The sequence below is a fragment of the Sceloporus occidentalis genome, unplaced genomic scaffold, assembly GCF_023333645.1.
Source record: "Sceloporus occidentalis isolate IW3139 unplaced genomic scaffold, rSceOcc1.0.p SCAF_4, whole genome shotgun sequence".
Taxonomy (NCBI): domain Eukaryota; kingdom Metazoa; phylum Chordata; class Lepidosauria; order Squamata; family Phrynosomatidae; genus Sceloporus; species Sceloporus occidentalis.
Window position 1 is genome coordinate 13621576 of NW_028316984.1, and position 12654 is coordinate 13634229.

General features: G+C 40.2%; 1 long non-coding RNA gene across 1 annotated transcript; it reads left to right on the forward strand.

Annotated features, from left to right (window-relative positions):
• The first annotated feature begins 3496 nt into the window (after positions 1-3496).
• On the forward strand, positions 3497-8270 carry LOC149313518 (uncharacterized). The gene is made up of 3 exons (XR_016280836.1): positions 3497-3632; positions 5370-5517; positions 7112-8270. It is a non-coding gene; the product is annotated as an uncharacterized LOC149313518 (long non-coding RNA).
• The last annotated feature ends 4384 nt before the right edge of the window (positions 8271-12654 follow it).

The following is a 12654-nucleotide window of genomic DNA, read 5'->3' on the forward strand; positions in this document are numbered from 1 at the left end:
CTGTTAGAGGTCCTATTAAAGGACTTTAGAGATCGGCATACATGTTTGGGTCCAGCTTGGGTGTGCAGGGAACTGCCTCAACCCCAGGTAACAGGCAAACTGCATAGTGGCTGTGCACTCACATAGATTCCTTAGCTGTCATCCTGTGGTTGTTCCCTGGCGGTCAAGTCAGGGAGCTGTGTTAATCAAATGGTACCTTGGTCATCTGATTTCCTGACTCTTTTCTCATGCCAAGCCAACAATTTGGCTGTAACAGTAAAAATGTGGCATTTTAAAAACATACAAAAGTGAGCATTAAAACAGTGAGCATTAAGTGTTATGTGTTACATGCATTTTTGGGAATGCTCCCTCTTCCGGTACCAGGCTCCCAATGACAGGCTGCATTTTAAAGTGCTCTGCCAAATCAGCACTCATCAAGTTTTGTTTGCCTAATACCATATTAGTGAATTTCTGTAAGGTACATAAATAGGTTTACTTTTCAGTTCTGATATAGAACAGAGGATCAGCTGTTATCCTGCAAAGGTTTTACTACCTGGTAAGAATAACAACTTAATTCACTTGTAATCCCTGAAATAGCCAAATCATCCAAAAGGAACATGCAAGGAACAGAAGATTTCTAGTGCTTTTGAGTGTGATTTGTTCTTGGGAAAGTGTTCTTAAATCTACTGAAAGCTAAAGAAGAATGCCTACTGTGCTTCACAATGTTGCTCTCAAGAAACCAATGTGAAAGCACCTCAGAGAGGTTGTGGCTCTAAAGAATTATAGTGTTGGGGAAAAGTAGAAAATCCAGTTATGTTACTTTAGTCTTTCTCTACAGAGAAAAACAAAGTGGAAGATACATAATTTTGTACTGCATTTAATACCCAAAGAACAAGTTGGTGGTGGTCTCCACCAACTGTCAGCGTTACTTCAAATGTTGGGAAAATTAGCTTTTGCAAGAGGCTTGGGTAACTGTTTGCACCTTTCTATAGTCGTAGTAACTGAGGAGGACTTGAGTGAATTAGGAGTGTGTTATTTAGAAAAATGCAGAGTGCAACCACACACACACACAATAGCAATTCTCACACAGCTAAGTGAAGTGAGAAAAGACAAAACCCTCCACAACATTATCTTTCCATGCTAGCAGGATGACACAGTCCTATGAGGCAACATGTTATGCTGATGGTAACACTTATGCTGGTAGGATCTCCCTCATGAGTCCACTATGGAAAGGTAGATCAGATAATATGGACTATGCCTGTGCTGGATGGGTTATCTCAGGCTTGCAACTTGGGTGTTTTCCTGGTCTCTGCTCTGGATGCCCAGGTTTCAGCAGTGGCCAGGAGTGCATTTGCACTGCTAAAACTAGTGCACTAGCTATACTCATTCCTTGAGATGTCTGACCTGGCTTCGGTGACACATGCCTTGATTACATGCTGTTTGGACTACTGTAGAACATGCTGTGTGGGGCTAGCTTTGGGAACTGTTCGAAAACTTCAGTTCATTTTTGGGTACAATTTGGAGTGCTGGTCATGACCTATAAAGGCTAAAGCCCTATACAGCTTAGGTCCAGAATATTTGAAAGACTATGGCACGGTACATACCACCCCGAAAAGGTGGCCTGGAGACATCAATTTTTCTTCCGCAGGTTCTTTCTAAGGCGCCCGGTGCACATCACAAGTGCGCCACTGGCACGCTGGTGACGTAGGTAACACGCAGCAATGTCTGTACACTGCACGTTGCTTACCTCAAGATGGCATCCCCTGTATGGACGGGAAGCCACCATTAGGCCACCGCCATGACATGCTAGGGTTCCAGAGCATGTGGTTGCTGCACACTCCAGAACCCCAGTATTGGCGTTGGCACGCCACTTTTGGCCCATCTGTATTGGGCCTATATCTCCCCAAAAATTGAAGACCATCAGTGGAAGGCTTTCTCTTGGTCCTGCCACCATCACAAGCTCACTTGGTGAGAATACGAGAGAAAGCCTTCTCAATGGCTGCTCCCACCTTCTGGGACTCCTTCCATGAGAGCCTGGGCTGGCCTCTTACAAAGACATTTTTATTTAAGTACACTTTTAATGGTTAAGCAGAGAAGATAGTCATTTAGATGTATATTTTATCGATTTTTAACTTCGTATAATTTTTAAATGGTTTTATAGTGTTTTAATGTGTGTAAATGTGTAAATGATTTTAATTTTTTGTTGTAGAAGCCAACTTGGGTCCCATCCTGGTTGAAAGGGGGCATATAAATAAAGTAACTAAATAAAAATAAAATGAGTGAGACAGTGCAATTGCATAATAAATGCTGCATCTGGAAGTAGTCCAGGGCTTCTATCATAGCCCTTAGACACTTGGTGTTTATGATAGACAGCTGAAACTAATAGAACACGTTATTGAAGACTGGCTGTTGAAGGCAGTTGAGTATAAATTGGTGCTGGTGGTCATTTTGCAGGCATAGCAGTGATGTATTTCCAAATCCTGTTTAGTGTAAGTATGGGATTGCTTGGTAAACCAACCATTAAATCATTCTGTCAGAAAGCTGGAATTTCATGATCAAACTCTAATAGGATTACAAAAAAGTTACATTGTACTGTCAAAATGTAGAATCAAGTGGTATGTAAAATGCATCAAACATTTATTAGTACATGTTCATAAAAGCCATTTTGCTGTGTGACATTGAATAGACCTTTTAAAATGGTTTTTGAATATCTGTCAGACAAGACGGTAGTCATAGGTACAACAGGACCTTGATATAACGTAGTCTTAAATTTCTAGGCTCTTTTTTTAAAAGTCTATTAATCTTTGGCTAGACTCTTTTAAAAATGAAGATGTTTGAGTATGTGGTAAAATACATTTTATGTTTATATGATGCCAGCAAAAGCTACTGTGCAAAGTAGCAAGACTTCACAGTAGTGGCATAAGGGCGAATATGGAAATTGTACAACAGAAGCAGACTGCCATAGCCGGAGATATCATGATTACTATTGGTACAGATCCTTTTTGGGAATCCTGATACTCTGATGCCAGATTCTCCATTGGTGACAGCTGTTCGGGGCGTTATCCTTTCCACTATAGCAGATTTGCACAACTTGGCAGTAGGTAGGGGCCAAAAATAGGCAAAACTTCTTCAGACTGCAGATAGGTTTTTAGTAGCTTACTTTCCAAGTAAAGGTATAATTAATGGATAAATTATTTTAATCATTGTTAATTAATTGATTGATAATGATATTATTAATATTAATTCCTCCCACCTCCTCCTCTGCCCGGCTCTCTCCTCTAGATAAAGCCCAACTGCAGAGGAAGCTCGTGGGGCACCCATTCACCCATCTTCCTCCTCCACAGCCTGGCTCTTTCCAGGGTGAGTGGAGGAGCCTTGAAGTCCTTGTGGGTTACCAGAAATTCGGGGGGGGGGGGGGGGCTGCAAACAGCTGGCAATCTGTATGTTGTACAGGCCTGCACTATAAGAATGGGGCCTCTTTGATGCATCTTTACAGATGTGACAGGCATCATTCAGACCATATGCAAAAAAATGGCTTCTCCATGAATGCTTCATTGATGGAAAGAAAGCGGGAAGCCTCAATGATGTTTGAAAAGTGCAACCGACAATCGCACCTTCGCGCTTCTGCAACAGTTCAGCAACATTTTATCCACGTAAGTGCCTTCGTGTGATAATCCCCTAAACTTGCTCTGTGTACAATGTTTTCTGCATACAGGCTGAATAGATACGATAATATAATGCCGCCTTGCCTGACCCCTTTGCTGATTGGGAACCATTCTGTTTTTCTGTATTATGTTTTCCAATAACTGCTTTAAAGTAAATAAATACATAAATAAAAGCTTGGAGATCTGGATCATTATGGATCATTATGCTAGCTGAGAAAAGAATCTGAAATGTACGCTTTTGTGAGAAGAACATCAGAAATGTTCTATACAGGAGAGAGATCCAATGAGTTTTGCCAGTGGATATTAGAGAGTGAGAGAGTTGTGAAATCAAACTAACAATTTTTAGTCCTTCTTCTTAAAACCAAAAAACCTGCTGTCTTGAGGCAGCCACTTCCCTCTGCTTAATGTTAAGGTCAGCCATCACAATAGTTTAAGAGACACTCTGGTTCTACAGTGCAATGGGTAGATGGGTTACAGACCCAAAGTTTTCAGTGCAAGGAATTCATAAATGTTTTATGGGGCTGTGCAGTACAAGCTATCTTTAGTAAGCACATAGTGTACTACAGAAAATGCACTGTGTTTCAAGACCATCTTAATTCATGTGGAAATCCCATTTGAATCGTATGTTTTAATTCCATTGCATCTTTCACTAGAATGGGGCATTAAAGTGCATACACTCACATACACACAGACATTTTGATTATGACAAATATTTTATTGAAATGTTAAAATCAAGTAACAGCACACTATTTTTTCTGGTCACGTTTCTAGGTAAAAAAGAGACTTTAAAAAAAAAAAAAGAGGACCAAGGGCATCATTTTTACCAGATAAAACCCAAAATGCCGAAACATTTGAAAAATGAAAATGAAAAGGAAGAGTAAATGACCATCTGTTTTACTCACATTGCTTTGGGGAGATAGAAGCCAGAATGCACGCCATAGTGACACACTGTTGATTATAAAAAGACCTCTCGCCTTTGTCATAGATGAGAGGGCTATGAACATTCAAGAGGGAAAAGAGGGAGCATGCACATCACATGCACCCATGCTTCTCCTTTAAAATCATCATGTGAGACTGCTAGTTAATAAATAACAAATGAAGGTCTAGCAGAGTGGTTTTCATCAGCCCACAGTATCAACAAACACAAGTAAATCCACGTCTATCTAAATTACACAGATCAGGAATGTTCTGGTCACATCAATTTTCAGGGTTTTTTTAGACTAGAAAAGATCCACACAAAAATATGACTTGCAATTGGGAGGTGGGGCACTACAGAGGTGGCCTAAATAAAAATTATTTCACAGACTACTAGAAGATGTTTAGGTATACTCCCAAGACGTTTTATTCCCTGTGGCTGGCAGCAAGTGGCAGTCCACCAAAATCAAGGTACATAGTACTCAAGCAAATTGTTAGTCTGGCACCCTGGCCAGAAAATGCCATGAATGCTCTGTCCTAGCAGTAAAGATAAAATAGTAATTCATTTCCAAACAATTTGCTATCCTTCTTGATAGTCAAACTGAGCTGGTGTGGCCCCTTTTGTTTTACCTAATAGTAGTGTCGAGCTTGTTTTCCTTTGCTAAAATCCCCAAAATTGCTGTAGTTGTGAGGAAGAGTACACTGCTAACACTACAGCGTTCCTTACACAGATGCATTTACATATTTATGTATACATGAAAGTAGTATATATTCTACAGATTAAATCTCAAATTTATATCTCTGTATCAGAGCACACCAGCTCCTTGCAAAAGCAGCAGAAACTGGAAGCCAGAAAGCTCTGGAGAAGCGGGCAACGGAAATGCTCTTTGGATACAATGGGCCTCCCAATGTGAAAGCGGCTGTATCGTTGTATGAAGGATCTCATAAAAGCCAGACTGTATGTGTTCTTTAATTACCTCAACTTTAAATACATTCTATACTACTTTAAAAGTGCATAAATATTTGAAGAGCTGCAAGATGCAGTTTACTCTGAGCCAAGAAATGTCAGGAAGGTGAAGGCACCAAAGTTAATTATTCATTGAGTTACCTGATTTGAAGAAGATCGTTTGGTAGAGTCAGAAAATGTATTGAAAAATGTCATGACCAGTGAAACATCAGGTTAAGATTTCAGTCCTGATTCCACAAGATACAGTATTGCAAAGGTTTCCCTGAAATCCAAATTATATTTTAAGATTTTTTTTAACCAAAGATATTAGGACTAAAATATTTTTACACCTACCTAGCATGGATAAAACATGTTTATTGGGGGAAATATTCAAATTTAAATAAAATACACTCATTCAGTGGGGTTAGGTGCATATGACCCTCATGAATGTGGGAAAACCACAAACAACAAAACACTATGTTTTTACCTGAGAGAACACCTCTCTAGGAATCTCTAGGACTCTGGGGTCAACATCTGCCAGACACTGACCATAGAATTGCACTGGAGGAGCTACAAATGCCTAGTGGAGTGTTCTCTCCAGGAATCTCCTTCATGTGACCTTTGGTTAAAATTGACCACAGAGTTGCGCTGGAGGATCGAGATATTCCTAGAGAGAAAATATTAATGAAATCTGTGAATAATCAAATCCGCAAATGTGGAGGAAGGAGTGTAGATGCATGGGTGCTATGAAGTAAAAGAAAAGGCTAACTGCACATAAGCAAGGGGCTGAAAATGGAGATGTACTGGTGGATTAAAATTTAACATTTTAATTCTACTGAAAGCAATGGGATTGAATGTTGTCCCATTAAATGGCTTAAATGGAGCAAAAACATGAGCGCAATCCTAACTAATTTTTTAAGAGACCTCAATAGCAAAGCTCAGCCCAATTAAAAAATGGTACAAATATATATCTATCCAAATGCTAACCTCCTGCAGTCAGTGAGACTTCCTTCCAGTTTACTCGTTTCAGTTCCTTTACCTTACTCAAAGAGGACTGGCGGTTGTTAGCTGTCTGAGCAGAGAAGGTTGTTCTCATCCAGTCACCACAATGACAGCTCTTGCCCCACTTACAACTGTCTTTGCAAGCGTTACTCTGCCTGAGTGGCTAACCTCTTTTCATTGGGCAAAATAGGATCCATCAGAGACCACTGATTTCAGTTTCTGTCTGCTGGCTCCATATCTTAAAATCACCTTGTCCACCACCAGCGTTATTGTTTGGAGGGGAGAGAGAGACAGAGAGACTCTTAAACCATCCTTGCTTGCTCCATCTCAAACCTGTAGTCCTGTTTCTGACTCACACCTATACATCACTCTGTCAGTTTGAAGAACTAATATTGAGGGCAGAGGACAATATAGAGGGTCTGATTTCAATGTTTTATTAGTTATTACTAACTTATATATACTCCTCTAGTTTGTGGGCTGAAAAAGGCCTGGGAAAGAGATATAAGTCTAGAAATTTTGGAGGCAGATTGGGGAAATGTATGGACTCAGTTAATATAGTTTCAGTCAAAATTTTTAAAAAACATTCTTTTAAATTATTTCATAGGTTTACAGCTGAATATCAAGAAAACAAAAATTATAACCACAGATGATCTACATAATTTTAAAATAGATGATGAAGAGATTGAAATAGTGCTGGATTTTCCATACTCAATCATGAATCAGAACAGAGAAAGCAGTCAAGAAATCAGAAGAAGACTAGGACTTGGAAGGATAGCTGCGAAGGAACTGGGCAAGATCCTGAACTATAAAGTTTAAATACCATTAAATACCAAAGTTAGGATTGTCCTTGCCATTGTATTTCCCAATTCTATGTATGGTTGTGAAAGCTGGACAGTGAAGAAAGCATATAGGGGGAAAAATCAACTCATTTGAAATTTGGTGCTGGAGAACAGTTTTGAGAATACAGTGGTCTGGTGGTGCAGCATGCTCCCAGTCTGTCGTGAAGCCACATGGCGGATCCACAGCATTTTGACAGCACAGAGTTTACACACACTGTGCCAAACAAATGCTGAAAAAATGCTACCATGGTAGCAAAGACACACTTTCCCCAGAGAAAAAGAAGCAGCTTTCTGCCATTCCTTTTTGTGCCAGGGAAAGGCCAGGTTGGGGGTGTGGTGTATGGTTACCACAGCCCCAACCTGGCACGCAAAGGGGCGGCCAGAAGCCACTCCTTTGGGGCAGCCTGTTTCACCCCTAACTCTGCTGGCATAGTTGTAGTGGCATTGGATCATATTGTCACTTATTGTGGGATTGTTCTTTGATGATTAGATTCTGCTTAAAAGGGTTTTCTTCTTCTTCTGAGATTAGTCTAATCACAGAATATTACAGTGTTTCCAGAACTGGGTTTACTGATTTTGTTTTGTTTGTCGTTTTAAAAAACCTAATTACTTTCCTATGTCTAGCTGCACTCCTGGATATAACACAAAACTGCGATGAGATGGTCAACTGTTTATTTGTGTTGAAAAGCTCAACATGTTTCAGCCTTTTCACCGCCTTGGTATTCATGGGAAGCCCTTCTGTCAGATGCAGAAATTAAGAAAAAACACAGTTATCCATGAATTTTATATGCCATGGTATCATTTAATTTCGTTTATAAACATCAGTAGACAAACATATACACCCTTATTATCTCATTTAGATTTGCAGAAAGAGTTATTGAAATAAAATATAATCTCTTTTTCTCTCTCTGTCTCTCTGACAAATAATTTCAGGGCTTACTTCTTGGATGACCATTTAATTCTTAAGTGATGTATATAGCATATTCTGCTAGTTATTCCTTTTCCTTTATTTGTTTGTATTATATAAAGTTGTTAAAATGTATTTTAAAAAGTTATTAAAGAAAAAAAATGCATTCTTCCACTAAACTACTGCCTGGAAAACAAACGATGGGATTAATTGTTTTCTGACCTAAATTAAAGCACAAAATAAAACCCTATTTTAACTTGTCCTTTACTTATGAGGTATTACAAGTATTGCGTATAAGTACTGCATAACCTATAAGATGTAATTGTTACATTTGTAATTACACAGAACCATAACTTTTTCCTTGTTTCTTGTTTTCCGTAGCATGATAATCACTCAGTTAATGTCTTACATGTCTATGTCTTCAGATGCTTAGAATCGGTGGGACAAAAATCTAGATTTATATGTAATAAGGATGGAAGTACATGCCTGTGCCTCAAGGAGACGAAGTGCACATCACATCACAGTCTATCTGCCACTTTAATTTTGTCCTCTGTACTATTAATATACATTCTCTGACTGGGGTGGGGTGGGCGAGAGAGAAAGGCAGACCTGTGGGTTCACATAATCTTCTAATATATCGTCTTAATGTAACCTGAAAATGTCTACACTATATATTTATATGTCGTTGTTCAAGGGCATTACCAATGTGACAGATTCATGAAAATTACTTATTTAAGCATACTCTATTCTGACTTTGTTCCTTTTTTTATTATTTATTTCCATATTTGGTGTTCTCTGTCTCCTAGTTGCCATGGCCATTTTAAGAAGGTACACCTCACATTTTGAGATCGGCAATTTAACAAATTTGTTCTCAGACACGGAAATACAGCATTGCTCATAATTAAGTTTGGTCCAGTCTGTAATGTTAAAAACTGTAATTTTAAAAACATGTATATGCACTTGTTTTGTCAACTATCATCCCAAATTATAACAGATTTTCAGATGTGATAGTACCTAGATGCACAGGAAAGTGCTCCACTCCCCAGCCTCAAGTTCAGAAGCGTAAGAGAAAATGTAAGAGAAATAGTTGTCTTGTTGGTTGTTGTTAACTACCATCAGGTTACCACCAACTCATGGCAACCCTGTAAATGAGAGATGTCTCCAAGACTCCTTAACCTCAACTGCTCTCTGCTTAGGTCCTGTAAATTCAGGCCCATGGCCTTCCTGACTGAGGCCCCATTCTCACTGGCACTTTTGCGCTGGAAGGAACAGGGAAGCAGCAGTTTCTCCCTCCCCGAATCCCTCTGGAAACAAGTGCTGACTACCAATCAGGGGTATTTTAACCCCGAATGCCTTCTTGGAGAATTCGGGTTTAAAATGAAGGCACCTGGCTGTCAATCAAATTTAGTTCCGCAATCCTCATAGGTGATGTTTCCAGCACTCATTGGGCCATCGGAAGTGTGCTTCCCCCCTCCTTTTTTTTAAAGAGCCAGGTGCCAGAATGCACACATTTTGTCAAATTTAAAAACCTCCTCTGTGTGTGTGTGTGTGTGTGTGTGTGTGTGTGTTGTGGGTATTTGAGTCAGTGCAGGTTATGATCTGCCCTTGGCCCTGTTTTCACCACCAAAATGCAAGCTAATGCCATCTCTGCATCCTGCATCTTCCCTCTTTGCCACCCCAGAATGCCTCATACACATGTTGTTGTTGTTATTATTATTATTATTATTATTATTATTAATTCCCCACCTCGGAATGCCAGAAAAGGATGCGATGCCATGCATTCTTTGCTTTTCCTAGGCTACCCCCAAATTCCTTATAGACAGTAGCAAAAGCATTCTGTGTATCAATTTGCCAAATTGGAAAGAGAAACGTTGTAACATTCGCATTGTAGCATTCATTCGCAATGGGAAAAAAGTCTTGCAAAGTGCCCTTTGCAGTATTTCCCCTTTGCTGGAAGCGAGGAAATGAAAGGGAAAGTGAACAAGCAGCTAGCCACGTTCTATCTAAATATATATCTACCCGAAGCAAAAACCATGCACATTTTTTGCCAAAAATAATTTTTAAAAAATCAAAATCAAAAGGGAAAGGTCCCTGCTGGAGAGCAGAGGCTTGGCTTGCTCTGTCCCTCTGACCTGCCCTGAATTGACCCTTCCTCCTGCTTCTTCCTCCACCTCCTCCTGCTCCATTATAGAATACCCTCCAAGGCCCTCTTCTTCCCCCCAGCTCCTTCTTCCTCCTCCTCCTCCATCACTTTATCCAGTTCCCCCCTCTGCCCTCCCTCTGACTGCCCTTTGCAACCCCCGTCAGTCACCCCGATCCCCCCTTTTTGCCTCCTGGTACTCTTTGCCTCCTGTCAGATTCCCCTTTTTTCCATCCTTCCTCTGACTCTTTCCTCTTCCTCCTCCTCCTCCTCCTCCTCCTCCTCCTCCTCCTTCGCCCCGATGAGGGGAGGGAATGCTCGCCCTCTGCCCTCCCTCTGACCTAAATCCCTCCCCTGAACTTGACCCGATCATAATCGGGCAAGTTCATATTTGGCAGAACCCAGGTTTTTTCAAAAGAGGCTGCTTTTGCCCCGATTGCAAATGACCGGCGCTAAGGGGCATTTGACATGAAACACTTGTGCATGCCTCTGATTCACTTGTGGGAGATTCAAGGCCAATATGAAGGTGAAAGAATCTATTTCTGATCCAGGGTAAAGTGTAGTCTGAATGGCCCCTGAGTCTATCCATCTGGCATCCATCTACTGCCTTCCATCTTCCCTAGCATTATTGTCTTTTCTAGAGCATGAGGCCATCTCATGATATGGCCAAAGTACGACAGCCTCACTTTTGTTATCTTGGCTTCAAGGGAAAGTTCAGGCTTAATCTGTTTAAAGACACATTTATTTGTCTTTTTAGCTGTCCATGGTATCCTCAGCACTCTTCTCCAGCACCACATCTCAAATGAGTTGGTTTTCTTTGTGTTGGCTTTCTTCACTGTCCAGCTCTCACATCTCTATACATGGTGCTGAGGAATACCATGGCTTGGACGATTCTATCTTTAGTACTCAGTTGCACAGTCGGCCCGACCCAACCACAGGCTTACCATCCGTGGACTGGAGAATCCACAGATGGCCCGGCCCCATTCTCCCAATTATTTTGGTCTTTATTTCTGTTTTCTTTTTGTTCAGCCATAAGCCTGCCTTTGCACTTTCTTCCTTCACCTTCCTTAGTAATTGTTCCAAATCTATGATGTTTTTCGCTAATAGTATGATATCATCCACGTATCTTAGATTGTTGGTATCTCTTCCTTCTATCTTCATACTCTGGTTTCTCTTCAGATCATATAAAATCTATCTTCATTCCTCCTTCTTCTGAGTCCAAACCTGCTCTTCATATGGTATTTTCTGTGCATAAATTGAACAGGTAGGATGGTTGTATGAAGCCTTGCCTGATTCCTTTGCCAACTGGGAATCATTCTGTGTCTCTGCATTCTGTTCTAAGAGTAGCATCTCATCCTAAGTACAAATTTCTTATCAGGGCTATCAAATGTAGTGGCACTCCCATTTACTTAAAAGGATTCCATAGCTTTTTGTGATCTGTGCAGTCAGAAGCTTTGCTATGAAGCACATGCTGATTTTCTTCTGCAATTCCTTAGCTTGGTCCATTAACCATCGTATGTTTGTGATGTGGTCTCTAGTGCCTCTACCTTTCCTGAACCCTGCTTGTCCATCTGGGATTTCTCTCTCCATATATGATTGGGATCTATGCTGCAGAATTTGAGCATAATTTTGCTTGCACTGGAAATTAATGCTATGATCCTATAATTGCTACCGTCTTTTGTATCTCCTTTTTTTGCGGAATGGGATGTGTATTGATCATTTCCACTCTGTTGGCCATTGTACTGTTTTCCATATTTATTGGCATATTTTAGTTATCACTAGAGTTGATTGTGTGGATTGTAGCAATTCTGTTGGAATATCGTCTGTTCCTGGTGATTTATTCTTCTCAGTACCTCTTAGTGCAGCTTTTACTTAGCTCTCTAGGATTTGGGATTCATCTTCATATGGTTCTTCATTCCATGTGTCATTCATTTTTTCTTCTCTTTTATATAGCTCTTCTGTGTATTGCTTCCATTGTCTTTTTATTTCTTCTTGATCTTGTGACATTGTTGTGTACTTCCTTTTAAAGAGGGAGATTGAGAAGAGTTCAGCCCAAAGTAGTCTTTTGAACACAAGTTTGCAGTAGAAGACAAACCAGAACAATTCTCAGCAGAGAATTCTTCCTTAGGAATAAAATCAACACATTTGAACTGTGGTGCTGGACTATGGACTGCTAAAAAGACAAAACAATGGCTCCTAGATCAAATCAAACCTGAACTCTCCCTAGAAGCCAAGATCACTAAACTTTGGCCATATCATGA